The 16441-nt window shown below is 47.0% G+C and overlaps 1 protein-coding gene across 1 annotated transcript in view; it reads right to left on the minus strand.

The window, feature by feature from the left end:
• The window catches only part of LOC118591852 (AP-1 complex subunit beta-1-like), a 49532-nt gene extending 34227 nt beyond the window's left edge, over positions 1 to 15305 (minus strand). Inside the window, exon 1 of the mRNA XM_036200317.1 lies at positions 15095 to 15305. The gene's annotated coding sequence lies outside the window, so the exon portion shown is untranslated. The remainder of the gene's footprint in view (positions 1 to 15094) is intronic.
• Between the last annotated feature and the right edge of the window lie 1136 nt (positions 15306 to 16441).

Raw genomic sequence — 16441 nt, forward strand, 5'->3', positions numbered from 1 at the left:
GTATAAATACAGGAAATAAGGACCTCATTGATGTCACCAAGAGACTAACTGCCTTATACACACATCTCTTAGAGTAGTTGGCAGTAGCTTTCAAAACCTCAAGTTTACTTAGTCATTGGTCCAGCAATTGAACTTCTAAAACTTTCTATATAAACACAAAAAGTTGGGTGGCAGTGGCACACGCCTTTAATCCCAGCACTCAGGAGGCAGAGCCAGGCAGATCTCTGTGAGTTCGAAGCCAGCCTGGTCTACAGGGTGAGATCCAGGACAGGCACCAAACTACAAGGAGAAACCCTGTCTCGGAAAAAACACCAAAAAGTTATTTATTCAACAACCTTTGTAATAGCAAAATGCTGTGACTACTTGAACTCACAGAGATCCATCTGCCTCTACCTCCTGAGTGCTGAGATTAAAAGTGTGTGCCACCGTCTCCAGCTACACTTTTGTTTTTCTTTTTTGTTTTTTGTTTTGTTTTTCGAGACAGGGTTTCTCTGTGTAGCTTTGCGCCTTTTTCCTAGAACTCACTTGGTAGACCAGGCTGGCCTCGAACTCACAGAGATCCGCCTGGCTCTGCCTCCCGAGTGCTGGGATTAAAGGCATGAGGCGGCAGCACCGCTGCCGCTTGGCTCTACATGTTTTTTTAAAAAGTTTTATTTTATGTGTATGTCTGGTGCCTGCAGGAGCCAGGGGGAAGGCGTGGGATCCCCAGGAACTAGAGTTACAGATGGCTGTGACCACCATGTGAGACCTGAGTCCTCTGTAAGAGGAGCCAATACTCTTACCTGCCAAGTCCTCTCTCCACCCCAACATGCTTTTATCATAACTACCCAAGACAGTCAAGGGAAAAGCAAAATTCAAAGTATAAAAGTATGCTAGTATCGCCATTTTAAATAAATATTAATAAAATGAAAGTATCTTACACGTTTGCAAATGCATCCACTATCCTTAAAAGGACAGAAAAGTTATCAGTGGTTTCTTCCAAAAAGGAAACTGGGTGACTAAGGAATGGGGTGTGAGACTGACTCTCCACTGATCCTTTGACAGAACTTGGAAACCCTGTGCCGTGTGTACACATTACCTGTTTAAACATAAAGCAGCTTGGATGGATTGGTACACTTATCCCAACACTAGCCCCATCAATACCTCATTCTTCAGCCTCAGCTTTAACTCTCCTGCTCCAGAGCTTCCTTCCTCTGTAGCCAGAGGGACACCAGCCTCCTGGCATTGGACTCATATCTCCACCCTCTCCACAGCCTTCTTCATGCCTCTAATTTGGGATCTGTTCTGTTTAACGCTGTCAACCCAGTGACTGGCACTGTGCCTGGCACATTCCAGGAGTTCACCAAGTGTTGGCTGGCTCAGTGAATGAAAAGACAGGTTCCCAAGGAAGCTACAAAACCAAGGACTTACAACAAATCAAACTCTGTGACAAGCACCAGACAGACCAGGAACAGAAGGCTTTGCAGTTAACTTTCAACAAATACAACAAGGCTGAGCCAATGCCAAAATCACTGCCAGAAGTCTGGCTTACTACATAGACAGCTGTGTGGCCTTGGGAGTAAAGTAAACCTCCTGACTCTGGCTTTGTATTTTCCAACTGCCAAAGGAACTTCAGGCCCCTCTCCTGCAACATAGACAGCAGGTGAAAGGTGAACCCAGATGACAGAAGAAGGCTGGGTGCTAGATCCTGGCTCATCCAACTATGTCCTAGGTTCCCCCTCCTCAGGGGCCCCCAGGCAGGCCATAGTTCAATGCATTTTGAAAACTAGTCAGGACAAGTGGTAGTGGCGCACACCTTTAGTACCAGCACTTGGGAGGCAGAGACAGGAGGACCTCTGGGAGTTTGAGGGCAGCCTGTTCTATAGAGTGAGTTCCAGGATAGCCAGGACTGTTAGAGAAACCGTCTCAGAATATACCCCCCCCCCAAAAAAAACAGAACACAAACAACAACAAAACAGACTCCTTCCACATTTCAAATGTTCTGATTTGCCACTCAATGAAGGAGTTTTTCTCCTACCAATGGATGTTTTTCTAAGGGGATCATGTGGTTGACATATTGTGCACCCCAATAAACTTATCTGGGGTTAGAGAACAGAACAGCCGTTATATTAAACATAGGTTTAGACAGTGGTAGCACAAGCCTTTAATCCTAGTATTCCGGAGGCAGAGATCCATCCGGATTTCAGTGAGTTCAAAGCAACACTGGAAACAGCCAGGCATGGTGACACACGCCTTTAATCCCAGGAAGTGATGGCAAGAAGCAGAAAGGTAGAGGCCTTTTTTAAGCTTTTAGGCTTTTAGCAGCAGTTCAGCTGAGATCCATTCAGATGAAGACTCAGAGGCTTCCAGTCTGAGGAAACAGGATCAGCTGAGGAACTGGTGAGGTGAGATGGCTGTGGCTTGTTCTGCTTCTCTGATCTTCCAGCATTCACCCCAGTACCTGGCCCTGGGTTTGATTTTATTAATAAGACCTTTTTAAGATTCGTGTTACAGGATCAAAGAGGGTAAAATTCAAGAGGCAGCCAGGAAGATTTTAGTTTTCCATGTATTTACTCCTCTGCCTGGGGTGGGGTGTGTGTCACAGCTTGCGTGTGGCAGTGAGAGGATAAGTTGTAGGAGCTGGTTCTCCCTTCCCAGCATGTGGATCCAGGGGCTGAACTCAGTGCATCAGGCTCGGTGGCCAATGACTTTACCCACTGAACCATCTCACAGGCCCATTTGGATTTTTGAGACAGGATGTCTTGATGGCTTTTGTTTGTTTGTTTGTTGTCAACTTGACACAGCCCAGACATATCTAGGAAGAGTTGATCTTGAGAAAATGCCTTCCCCCAGATTGCCTGCAGGCAAATCTGTAGGGCATATTCTTGACTTAAGATTGGTGTGGGAGGACCCAGTACCACCCTAGGTGGCTGGTCCTGGGTGTATATAAAGCAGGCTGAGCAAGCCAGCAGTCCTCTGCGGCTTCTGCTTCAGTTCCTGCCCTTATTTCCTTCACAATGGACTACGGTGTGGAGCTGTAAACTGAAATAAACCCTTTCCTTTCCAACTTGCTTTTGGTCACAGTATTTATCACAGCAACAGAAAAGTCACAAAAACAGAGGACTTCATTATGTAGGTCAGGCTAGCCTCAAACTCATGATTCTCTTGCCTCAGCTGAGTGTTAGGATTATAGGTATGTGCCACCATGCTCAGTTTATTAAGTCTTCAGAAAGAAGGAAAACCATAACACTCTGAGAAGGGAAGTGTTTTCATTCTCCACAAGGCCAAACATTGCAGGGGTAAGACTTTCTTCCTTTCAGGCAGTGTCTTGTCAGAGCCGTCCAATCTCTGCATTGAAAAGCCATGCTAGCACATGTATTACACATTGAGGGCACTTGGTGAGTCAGTGAGGGAGCTGGTCCGAAAACAAACAGGAAAGAGATGAGAACCATTTAAGGAGGTCTGACTCAGGTGCCAGCACCCATCTCTGAACGCACAGGTATTTGGGCAGGGAAAACTGTCCTCTGAAGGTCTGTGCTGAGGCGTCAGCTGTGAAGCCCTTCCATGACAGCTGCTCAGAAACCTGCTATATGGACATACGAACCTCAAGGACAGTCAGGACCAAGTCAGACTAGCCAGTGGTGCATACCTATAATTCCAGCCCTTGGGGAGCTGAAGAGTTGTAGGTCAGCCTGGGTTTCATAGTGAGACCCAGTGTCAGAAGTAAAAAGAAAAGGAAGGGGAAACGCTAAGAAAGAGAGAGAGAATGACAAGGGCTTTCTTCAGCCAGGAAGAAAGCTCAGTTTTGGTGAAGTGCTTGCCAAGCAAGCATGAGGACCCCAGTTCTCCAGAACTCATGTACAAAAGCTGGTGGTACGCACTGTGACAGATCCCTGTGCAAGCTTACTAGCCAGCCAAACTAGACTAATTAGTGAGTTCCAGGCCAGTGAGAGACCGTCTCAAAAATCAAGATGGATATCACCTGAGCAACAATACACCTCAAGCTGACCTCAGCTTCTATAAGCACATGCACGTATTCACACACTCATGCACCAGCACACACATGGAAATACACACGATGGAGGGGCTAGAGTGTAGTTACCATTTCTCCTTTATCTTAAGCAGAAAAGCCACACTGGGTCATTACATGTGCTCTGCTCTTTCAGCTGTGTCTCAGGGCAGAGATTGGCTTATCTCACAGATGTCCCCTCTGCGCTATGCCCTGCCTGACTGTGACCCTCCCCATGAGGATGAGTCAGACTGAGGCACTTCTCCCATCTGACAATCTTTTATCTTATTTACTTCTTTCTGGCGATGTTGGTGACAGAACCTAGTGTCATACCTACAAAGCAAACACTCTCTGCCCAACAGTCTTTAAGAAAGGAAAAAGGACCTCATAGGTAAGTGCAAATGTTCACTTTAAAGTTAGGGAAACCAGTAAGGCCAACTCAAAGACAAAAAGGTGAGTCATCAGTAGAGAAACCAGACTTTAGACTTTCTCTCCGAGACAATGTGGTCACCAGACTCATACAAACAGGCTCCTTCAAGTGAGCTCAGCAACTATGAGAAAATATTCCATGTTCTTTAGGCTTGGCATGAAATGCTGAACAAAGACGGTGATTACGGAAGTATGACAAATAGACATACACTATGGGCCAGACACCACATAGAGTTTTAAATTTAGTCCTCAGGGGGCTGGCAAGATGGCTCAGCAGGTAAAGGTGCTTGCCACCAAGCCCGACAAACTGAGTTGACACCCAGACAGGCTCACAGTTAAGGAAAACAGAAGCCAGTAGAGTGTAAGGCATTTGTTTGGAGTCACATGGCTAGTGACTCCCCCAATATTGTCAAGAGCAGGTCACATGTCAACTTCTATCCAGGGAAACAAATACTCTTCCAGAATGAAGACCTGGTAGAAATGCATACAGTCAAGCTAAAGGGTGCAGGATCCGGGTTCTACATACCCTGCAGAATCCCTCAGATGTTGAATAGCAGGTTACTTCAAGGCCCATCTATCTACCTGAAACAGCAGGAACATCAGGTTTGGTAACATGCCTAGTAAAAGCCTGTCTGGATAAGCTTGCCAAGCTGTGGGTCTCTTGGGATTTGGATGAGAACTGATTAATCAAAGCAATCTCTTGAGGCTCACAGTAATTAAAGCTTCAAAACAAAAAGGACCCAAAGGTTTCTACCACATGCAAGCAAAAGTCCTTCATCAGCAGTGAGCATCAGGAGCCTCATTTCAGAATCACATGTCCATTTCCCACTAATCTGCCAACAACAATGTGTTGGAAGAACCACTTTCAGAAAGAGCCACATTCTTCTGGACGAAAATAAAAAAACAAAACTCGCAGATCTCTGAGGCCAGTCTGCTCTATGGAGCGAGTTCCAGGACAGCCAGGGCTACACAGAGGAACCCTATCTTAAAAAACCAATGCCCCACCCCCCACCCCCCACCCCCACAAAAAATAATAATAAAAATAAGATGGTTGTAGTGGTGCACATCTTTGATCCTAGCACTTGGGAGGAAGAGGCAGGTGGATCTCTGTGAGTGTGAGGCCAGCCTGGGCTACAGAGTGAGTTCCAGGAAGGGCACAAAGCTCCACAGAGAACCCCTGTGTGTGTGTGTGTGGGGGGGAGATAGATAGATAGATAGATAGATAGATAAGGAGTTCTTTGGGACAATACTCATGTTAATTAAATAAGAAGAAAGAAACCAGAGACCACAGAACAAGACTTATTACAATTTCTGCTCTCCCACTAACCAACAACTTTCTGTAGCACTGTGGCCATCCATTCAGCAGGCACAGTGTGGAGTGTCATCCATTGCAGGCCTGCGACTACGCCCACATAGGAGTTGTACACAGTAGGCCATAGATAGGATTGCAGAAGACAGAGAGTAATCCTGCCCTTCAGAAAACTGTCACCAAAGATCAGAGGAGCATCAGGAAAGTTCTCTGAGGTGAAGGGAATCTATGCAGATATGGAAAGATGGGTGACACACTCCTGGAGTGACATACCAAATGCCAGTATAACAAGGAAGAGCCCCGAGAACAGCCACCAATGCCAGCTAGAAGCAGGCTCAGTACTGAGTGACTTACAGCCTGTCTCATTCCACTCTCATGGTAATCCATTTAAAAACAAGGGCTATGACACCAAGAGAAGAGCACCATGTACAAGCCCAAAGAAGCCCGTGTATTAAGGAATCTATGACGAAAGCAATTCTTTCTCTAATGTAAAAAAAGCCTCCACTGAGCCAATATGATGATAGATGTACTTGGGAAGTGGAGCCCAGGGAAACGAAGAGTTCGAGGTCTGAGCTGGGCTTCATAGCAAGACTATATCACAAAACAAATAAACAAGGACTTGGAAAAAGAGAGGAGCGGATGAGGTTAGAGAAGGAAGTACAAGGTTCAGGGATGGCCTTGGAGGCCGTATGGTGGACTCTGCCCGCAGAAGATGTAGAGGCCTTGTTAAGTGTCAAGTGGCATCTGCCACTGCCCAGCCTTGCCTCCTTGGAGACATTTTCTTCCTTTGATCCCAGCACCTGGGAGGCAGAGGCCTGCAAATCTCTATGAGTTCAAGGCCAGCCTGGCCTACAGAGCAAGTTCCGGGACATCCAGGACTATACAGAGAAACGCTGTCTTGAAAAACAAAAAAACAAAACAAAACAAAATTTTTTTTTTAGTTTACTTCTTTTATGTGTATGAGTGTTCTGTCTAAATGCATGTCTGTGTACTAAGTGCATGTCTGGTACCCTTGTAAGTCAGTTGGATTCCTTGAAAATTGAGTTATGGGTGATGGTGGTAAGCCTTCATGTAGGTGCTGGGATTTGAACGCAGGTCCTCTGCAAGAACAAGTACTCTTAACCACTGAGCCATCTCTTCAACTGAGGCTTCTTTTCTAATCTGTAAGTACAATAGGCATGTTTCTATAATGTACAGGGCCTTTGGACACTCTGTCTACTTTGTTAGGAAGGTTTTTTATCCAGATAGCTTCATGTTTCAGGCCCTACTTTTTTTCATCTTGGCTCAGATGTCACTTTCTTCCTCTTCTTTTTTTTTTGCTTTTTGAGACGGGTTCTCTGTGTAGCTTTGTGCCTTTTCCTGGAACTCACTTGGTAGTCCAGGCTGGCCTCGAACTCACAGTTCACCTGGCTCTGCCTCCCGAGTGCTGGGATAAAAAGCGTGCGCCACCACTGCCCGGCTCTTCCTCTTCTTTTTAAAGACAGGGTCACTCTATGTTTTCTGGAGCTTGTTATGTAGACCAGGCTGGCCTCAAACTCAGAGGCTTCAGCTGTTACCTTCTTTTTTTTTTTTTTTTTTTTTGTTTTTTTTTTTGAGACAGGGTTTCTCTATGTAGTTTTGGTGCCTTTCCTAGATCTCATGTGTGTGTGTGTTTCACAGTATACATATATGGAGGTCAGAGAACATCTTGTTCCCTGACTGCCCTAGAACTAGCTCTGTAGACAAGGCTGGCCTCAAACTCAGTGATCTGCCAGCCTCTGCCAGCCTCTACCTCCCTCACACTGGGATTAAAGGCGTGGACCACCACCGCCCAGCTGATTCTCTTCTTATATCACGTAGGGTGCCGGCAGAATCAAATTCAGATTGTCAGGCATGGTGGCAAGTGCCTTTTATCAACTGAGCTATCTCACCAGCCCCATGTTAGTTCTTTTATTATTAGCTTTTTTAAAATCAGGGCCTCAAAATTTAGCCTTGGCTGGCCTAGAACTTGCTATGTAGACCAGGCTGGCTTTGAACTCATAGAGATCCACCTGCCTCAGCCTCCCAAGTGCTGGGATTACAAGTCTGCACTAATTATGCCTTACTGATTCCTTTATCTAAAAGGGTACACCTCTCCAATCTATCTCCAACACTTCTGAACCCTTTCCTATTTTTTTCAAAGTATTACATATTATAAACAGTCCTTATAGTGTCTATTTTTCTTCCTCCATAATGCAGATTTCATGAGAGCTAGAAGTTAGATTTGTTCACTACCGTATTCCCATTGCTTATCCATACATCAAGCAAATAGGTGGTCAACACACATTGATAACTAAGGCTCAACTCTTGGGGAAATTTCAAGTTTTGTAAACCAGTCTCAAACTACTGTTGACTATCTTGAAATGGAAAATGCCAGACCTCCAAGCTCATTTTACAGCCAATAAATGGAAGGTTATGCATAAAAATGATCAGAGAGAAGCCAGGCAGTGGTGGCGCATGCCTTTAATCCCAGCACTCAGGAGGCAGAGCCAGGTGGATCTCTGTGAGTTTGAGGCCAGCCTGGGCTACCAAGTGAATTCCAGGAAAGGCGCAAAGCTACACAGAGAAACCCTGTGTTGAAAAACAAAAGACAAAACAAAACAAAAAACAAAAACAAAAAATGATCAGAGAGAAGAAATGGCACAGGGTAGGTGACCAGGTGGCAACATCTCAAGTGGGAGAAAAAGGCCAAGAAGAGATCTCCATGGCAAAGGCCCAAGGTTCCATCCATCCTCAGGACCACAGCAAATCAGTTACTTCTAAATACGTAACTATGGTAGTTTCAGTGAGAATGGCCCCTATAGGCTGAGACGTTTGAATGCTTGGTCCTCAGTTGGTGGAACTGTTTGGGAAGGATATATGGCCTTATTAGAGGAGGTGTACCACTGGGGGTGGGCTCTGAGTTCATGTTCATGTTCTCTCATCTTCTCTCTCTCTCTCTCATGCTTGTGGGTCAGATGTAAGATCTCAGCTATTGCTCTAGCCCCATGCCTGCCTGTGGCTATGCTCCCCACCACAACAGTCAAGGATTCTCACCCTCTGGAATCCTGACTCCTCAGATTAAACACTTTCCTTTATAAGCTGCCTTGGTCATGATGTCTCTTCACAGCAACAGAAAAGTAACTAAAACAATAATGAAACGGAGGTTAGACATGTTCAGGCCCTTCCTTCAGTGAGGCAGGCCGTAATAGCCTGCCCCCACAGGCTCAGAGAGTGAGCAGATTATAGGAGATGGGGAACTGTGACACAGGCCGCAATGAGAACACCTCCAGGTCGCAAGGTCTTGCAAGGACTTCAGACTGTCAGGCCCTCGGTGTTTTGCTAAGTGCTTCCTTCTCATTGTCTCTGTACTTGCTGATAATACTTACCAGGATTATCCTCTCCTGCCCTAGATGCTCCAACTTATCCTTTAAATCTCAGCTTAGATGACTTCAAAGACACATTCCCTCCATCTACCATCTTCGGAAGGTATTTCTCTGCTACTCTCCAGTATTTTTACACATTTGCATACATTCACCAGGCACCTACCATGCATTAGAAGCTGTCTATGTGCAATGAAAGAAAGAGAAATCTTTGCAGACAAGCAAGGCTTAAAACAAAAAACAAAAACAACAACAAAAAACAGAAGTGCAGACATTAGCCAGGTCCTTAGAAGAAAGGAAAAAAAAAGCCAGGTAATGGTGTACACACCTTTAATCCCAGCACTCGGAAGGTAGAGTCAGGAGGTTCTCTGTATCTCTGTGAGTTCTAGGACAGCCAGGGCTACACAGAGAAACTTTGTCTTCAAAAACCCAAACCAAAACAAAGAAAGGAAAAACAGGAAAGGAGGACAGCAAGCATGGAGCAGGGGAAAGGAAGTTAACTAGTGGTCACAGAAGGCCTCTTTGAGGTGAAGGTTACATGGGAAACATCAGCCAGACCAAATGAACATCTAAGGCTAGGAATGAGGCAAAGCAATAGAGCAGAAGCTTAGCAAGCCTGAGGTCTTGGCTCCATGCCTACCACCACCAGGGTAGAAGTGGAGTGTAGCTGGTGTGTCTGAAGTGGCTGCATGAGCAATGAGGATGCAGTGAATGGGGCTGAGCACTAAGCGTCAGAAGACTGGCTTACAGTCACTGTAAGGGTTTAGTCTGGTGTAGTGGAGTCCAGACAAGACTCCATTTTAACAGGCTCTGGCTGCTGTGTCCTCTGCTTTCCTCACTCCTATTAGTTTCCTAATCACTGCATGTGTTTTCTCTTTCTGCTTTGTCACCCCCAGGAGAAAGCAACACCATGGCAGAAACCAGGCCTGACTTGTTTACCTACTGGCACATCCCAGTGCCGGACACTAGTGAGTCTCAATCAACACTGAATGAATGAATGCTAGGTTTAGGAAGTCTGTTGTCAGAATCTCAACACCAAGCACTTCAACTGTTCAAATCAAAGAATGAAGATGACGGGAGCAGACTCAACAGCTGGCTACACAAAAACTGTCTGTCCACCTCAAAGAGCTTATAAGACCAAAAAGCAATTAGGGTGTCGTTAAAGGTATAAGCTAAGCTGCCCCAGTCTACTTCTATATACAACACAGCTGGTGAAGAGTTCAACATCAAAGCACTGACTACAGCTTTTGAGGAAAGGGTCGGTGAGACGGCTCAGTGGGTAAAAGTTCTTGCTATTAGAGCCGGGCAGTGGTGGAGCACGCCTTTAATCCCAGCACTTGGGAGGCAGAGGCAGGCGGATCTCTGCGAGTTTGAGGCCAGCCTGAGCTACAGAGAGTTCCAGGAAAGGTGCAAGCTACACAGAGAAACCCTGTCTCGGGAAAAAAAAAGTTCTCGCTATCAAGCCTGATAACCTGTTTGAGCCCTGAGTGGGTGGGACCCTGATGGTAGCAGAAGAGAACCCACTCCCGAAAGCTGTCTTTTGACTTTCACAAGCAAAGACCATGGCAAGGGTGTCCTTGACCTCACACAAAAGAAATAAATGTAATTAAAGGTTTCTGAGGGATCTGGAGAGATGACTCAGTAGACTAAAGACATTTGCTGATCTTGCAGGGGACCCAGGTTCTGTTCCCAAAACTCACATGCAGCTCTGTAACTCCAGGCCTAGGGGACCTGTTGGTCTCTTCTGGTCTCCAAGGTCACCAAGCTCACACATGGTGCACATACATATATGCACGCAGTCATATACATAAAGTAACTTTTGTAGAACAGCTTTTAAGTACACAGGTCAGTGGTGGTACACCTTCCTGGTGTGCGTGAGGCCCTGAGCTTTAACTCTCAGTACAACAAATAAAACAAAACAGAGCTAGTGAGACAGCACAGTGGGCAGAGGCTTTTGCTGCCAGGCTTGACAACCTGAGTGGTATCCCTAGAGCTCCCATGGTAGAAGAAGAGTCAACCCCTGGGAATTGTCATTTACGGTTCAGAGGTGCTTTGTGGCATACACAAACACACACAGAGTACGAAATAAAAGATGGTTCAAGTATAACTTACAATTCTACCATCTCCTACCTTAGGGTACGCTGAGAGGAACTGATTGGAACCTGGCATCCTAGCTGATGGACTCTACAACTTCCAGAGTCAACCAGCTATACTTCTGCCTTAACTAGAAGGGGCCTCCCATCTTTAGAGATCATCCTGTTAGAGATTCAGCCCATGGCTGAAGACACAAGGGAGCTTCAGAATCTAGAACCACAGCCAAGCCTTTTGGCCCCACTAGTTAACAGGATCCATCCTGGAATTAGAGGTCTGTAAAGTTAAAGCAGGTCAACACATGCAGAATCCAACACACCGGTTTGGCAAACATCAGCCAACACTACTGAAAGTTTACCATCTCTCTGCTCCCCAGAACCCTGGAGGCCCTCAGGCCCTCTGATGACTGGGAACAGCAATGGAGGCTTCAGAGTAGTCAGTCACAATTTTTCCCTATCCCACTGGGATAACATGAAGATGCACATAACATCACCTGGAACCCTAATGATGCAATGGAATATTCATTTATTTGTTCTTTCCCCAAACCCTTATTACACATTGACTGTGAGTGCCATACACCTCACTAGATGTTGGAGACACACACAGTTCAGACAAGTTCTTGTAAAGACTAAGAGATCTCTACTAAGAAGGTAGCTGAGCAAACAGGCAATTACACTCATTGTGATCACTGCCACAGGACACTAGCAGGGCATCAGCTCAGGCCTCTGCAAGGTGGGGGTAATGAGCAAAGGGCAAGCATCAGGCAGGAATCTAGCAAAGGAGTTTGGGCAAGGGCAGCAGAGGAGGGTATAAGCAGAGAGAAGAGCACAAGGCCAAGACAAAGCACTGGGTATAGCTTGCAGAAGTGGCAGCAGCTGAACATGACTGAGAGGAAGCGGAAGAGGAGAATGGGAAAAAGCAGCCGGTGAACCAAGTGAGGTCAGAGCCTACCGGGCCTGTATGCTATGCTAAGAAATGAGGTCCAGCCTGAGGGAAAGGAGGACCCACTGACGGATTTTCAAATAGGATTTGTATTTTTGGTTTTGTTTTTCAAGACAGGGTTTCTCTGTGTATTCCTGGCTGGCTTTGAACTTGCTCTGTAGTCTAAGCTGGCTTCAAACACACTGATCCGCTTGCCTCTGTCTCCCAATGGGATTAGGTCATGTGCCACTATGTCTGACCAAGTAGTAATTTTTTAAGGTTCCCCAGCTGCTTGGGTTATATTTTCTCCCTAGAGTATTTTTCCTTCTCTATGTAAAGTGATAAGGATGGGGGATGAGGGGACACACACACGACTCTTGCTGGCTTGTGATAATCTCAGCAGTGTATCTGAGGAAAAAAGACCTGCTGAGAAACAAAAATGCCCTCAATGCCCTCAGCCGTCTGAAACACAACAAAGAAAAACACCTAGCCCAAACCATGACTGTCAGCGCCTCAGGCTCCGGAGTCAGACTCGAGGGTTTGGGGGAAGTGAGCGGAGAAGACATGCAAAAGATGAACGTCCAAACCCAGCCCCAGTGGTACCCACAACCAAACTGTCCTCAATCCCTGGTAAGTAATGTCTCACTGGAGGGGAGCACTACCTCACAGGGCAGACAGCCTTCCAGCTCAGACATAGGCCCCAGCATAGGCTCTGCAAGATATCCTCATCTGCCGGGCAGCAGTGGCACACGCCAGGCAGATCTCCGTTGAGTTCGAGGCCAGCCTGGTCTACAGAGGGAGATCCAGGACAGAAACCAAAACTACACAGAGAAATTCTGTCTTGAAAAACCAAAAAAAGTGTTGGGATTTAGCTCAGTGGTAGAGCACTCGCCTAGCAAGTGCAAGGCCCTGGGTTCGATCCTCAGCTCCAAAAAAAAAGAAAAGATATCCTCATCTAATACCTACAAACACTGGAGGTGGTCAATAGTGTCTTCTTACGGTTATTTTGAGACAAGGTCTTTTTATGTAGCCATGGCTGGAACTTACTATGTAAATCATGTGGGCCTCGTCCTGCCTCAGCCTAATGAGTGCTGGCTGGGATTACAGGCATGTGCCACCATATTTCCCCCAAACTCTTATTTTTCTCAGTGCTAGGGCTTTGCAAATGCTGGAGAAGTGCTCTACCACTTGAATGTACCTACATATTTTACTAGGATAGAAACCCAATCGAAGTGAATTATCCAGGTCACACTACTAGGAAGCTGCCAGCCTGGGGCTGGAGCCAGGAGCTGACTGGGAGTCAGAGTGCTCTTCCCTGGACCTCTGAGCCCTTCAAACTACCCAGTGTGAAGCTGCCAGTCAACCACATTCATCAGATGATCTCTCTACAGACTCTCAGTGTCTGGTTCTCTAGGACTAGCAAAGCCCTCTGGACAGTGCCTAAGAGGCAGAGGGACTGGTGGGCTCAATTCAAGACAGAATACCAGAGCTCTGAGCTCGGTTTATGTTCTTACAACCTGTGACAAGTTGCTCTATCTCCAATTATCCCGTGGAAAGATAGGGATAAAATAACACTATTAAGTTTCTGTGAGTTCAATGGAACTAGAAAAACAGATCACAGATCTTATAATAAATAAATAGAAGAGCTGGGTGTGGTGGCTCAGGTCTGTAATCAATCCCAGAACTTGGGAGGCTGAGGCAGGAGGAGTGCTATGAATTCAAGATACAATGAGATCCTGGCCAGGCTGGGACTAGAGACAAGCTAAAAAGAAAAAAAAAAAGGAGGCAACCAGTGTAACATTTTTACTTACTACTTTTTTCAAAAGCACAAGAAAACCCTGCCATGTTCACCACAGTTCATTGCGCTCAAGAGGAAGTGAGAAGGGAGTAAGTCTCTGTGTTGCTGTCAGGGAAACTAAGGCCTAAGAGGGGCAAGAAAACGTCTACAAGGGAAGAGAACCTCACCCCTCCAGCCACCAAATCACCGTCCCATCTCCCAGGCACCACCACAGGCCAAAGCCCCTTCCTTTGGGTGTGTTCCTCTAGAACCTAGGGCCAAAAGATCCCCTAAGGGGTCCTGCTGTTCCCCTCTCCTCACTCCGAAAGGAACGACGCTCTACTGCGATGAAGGCAGTGTCTGGATGGTAGTTCTATGAACTACCTGCCATTTGGATTCTCCCAACAGTCTGAAAGGCAGCAACAGCCTGCGACAGAGCAGCCTCCTAATGAAAGTGAATCAAATGCTCCTTACGAAGAGCAGAGCAGACAAGAGACAAGAAGGCTGCATCCTGACACCAATCCAAACAAGATAATGGCAGCTAAATACATCCAATCACTCCTAGACCCCAAACCGGCTCCAGGTTCCTCGGTCCCTACACTTTGATGGTCCCTGGAAGCCTGGTTTTGCCTCGACTACTCGAATGACCTTCCGTGTGTGATTTAACCTCCTGTGACGCCGTGTCCTCGTGGGTAAAATGCGTAAAGCAATAGTAGCTACCTGACAGGGGTGTTGCTGTGAGCTCAGGGCACAAAGTGCTTAGCACGGAGCTTCCAAGTCAAAGAGGTCTGGATAGCCAGTGACATTCTTGCTGTGTGTTAGCACTAGTACCAGGGTCCCCATCCCGTCCACTTGTCCCTGAGGACCCAAGGGACGAGGGGCGGGCGCCATAAGGCCATTTCTAGATTTTTGCCCCATTTTGGGGGCGGTGACCAAGAGAGACGGCCCTGGACAAGGAGGCCTCAGGCTGGCCACGGAGTGGGAACGGGGAAGCGGAGCGGAGGAGGGGCCTAAGTCCAGGAGTCTCTCCAGCCGGCCTCTCCAAAGGGGACTGCGGACCTCGGATGACGGGCCGACACCGGGCCACCAGGCCGGAGTGAAGGAATGAGCACGCAGCCCTTTCCCCTTCGCCCACACACGGCTCGAGCCCCTCCAGCGTAGCGTCCTCTCCGTGACCTCTGACCCCGCAGACCCCTCACCTCGGACCCCCGCAGTTCTTCTATCTCGCCGGGCTGCCTCTTTCCTCACCCGCAAGTCCAAACGGCTCCCGGCACCACGGCTCGGCTCGCTTCAGCAGCAAAATGTCCGCAGCCTCCGCCTCCCTCTCCGCCGGTGCGTCGCTGCAGCCGGCCGCTCCGAGCCCCGCGGCTGTCACCTGCCGAGCGGAAGTGAGCTGCCCGTGCGCGGAACTTCCGGTGGACGCACACCCCGGGGGCGGGGTCAAGGGTGCAACCCGGAGGGAGGGGCAGGGGACCGAGTGGGGTGGGGCCTGGTGCGAGAGGGGCGGGGCCTTGCGAGAGGGGCGGGGCCTGGGCAGGCCAGGCGGCTGCGGCGGTCTGCGCAGTCCTTGCCTAGGTGGCCTGGCCAGGTTCCCTCTCAAGAACTGTGGAGTCGGAAAGGGTCTTACAAGACTTTAAAGTCCACCTCTTTCTGAGTTACAGATGGGGAGACTGAGGCCCAGATCACTGGCCTGATAAATGGGAAAGTCAACACGGAGCTGTAAATCTGATCAGCCAGTCAGACTGTGCCTGTCTGCTAGGCTGAATCTACACTTTTTCTGCAGTCCTTGGAGAATTCCTTGTTCTAGGAGGAAAACTCCCGAGACTTTTCACCCAAGAGGAACTTCAGAGTAAGCTAAGGCGTACAACCTGTCCCTTTGGCCAGGACCCCAATTCGTACAGCCATTTCGTTCCTGACTTTGGTCCTCTTACTTTTCTCTTTGTTCTCGATAATTTGTGATCATCTCCTTTATAATATTATAAAACCTCTATTCCAACGTTTTTATTGAACTAATAATATTTGCATTGCAGAGGAAATAAAATATACTAGTAAGGATAGAGAAGACTAAAAACCACGTAGGCTTTTGAGACAATCACTTTTTAATACTTGGTTATTAAACCTAGATGTAATGTATCTTATGAACTTTTTATTTTATTGTTTTGTGTTTTTTATTGTTTTTGTGACAGGAACTTGCTATGTAATGCAAGCTGGATCCAGTGTTGAGGTTACAGTGATGTCCTACCAGGCCTTGTTTGTGTAGTACTATGGATCTAACTCAGGGTTTGGGGCATCCTAAGCAATCACTCAGAATTACTGTCGCCTTGGCTGACCTGGAACTCTGTGAAAACCAAGCAAAGATCTGTTTGCCTCTGTCTCCAGTACTGGGGTTAAAGGTGTGCACACCCACATCCAGCCATTTTTACATTCTTTAAAGCTTCGTAAAAACTGTAGCATTACAGCAAATTGTATTAAAAAAAAAAAAAAGGACAAAATAAAATCCCATTTGCTGGGCTGGAGAGATGGCTCATCAGTTAAGAACACTGGCT

Source organism: Onychomys torridus, chromosome 10 (assembly GCF_903995425.1).
Source record: "Onychomys torridus chromosome 10, mOncTor1.1, whole genome shotgun sequence".
Lineage (NCBI taxonomy): Eukaryota > Metazoa > Chordata > Mammalia > Rodentia > Cricetidae > Onychomys > Onychomys torridus.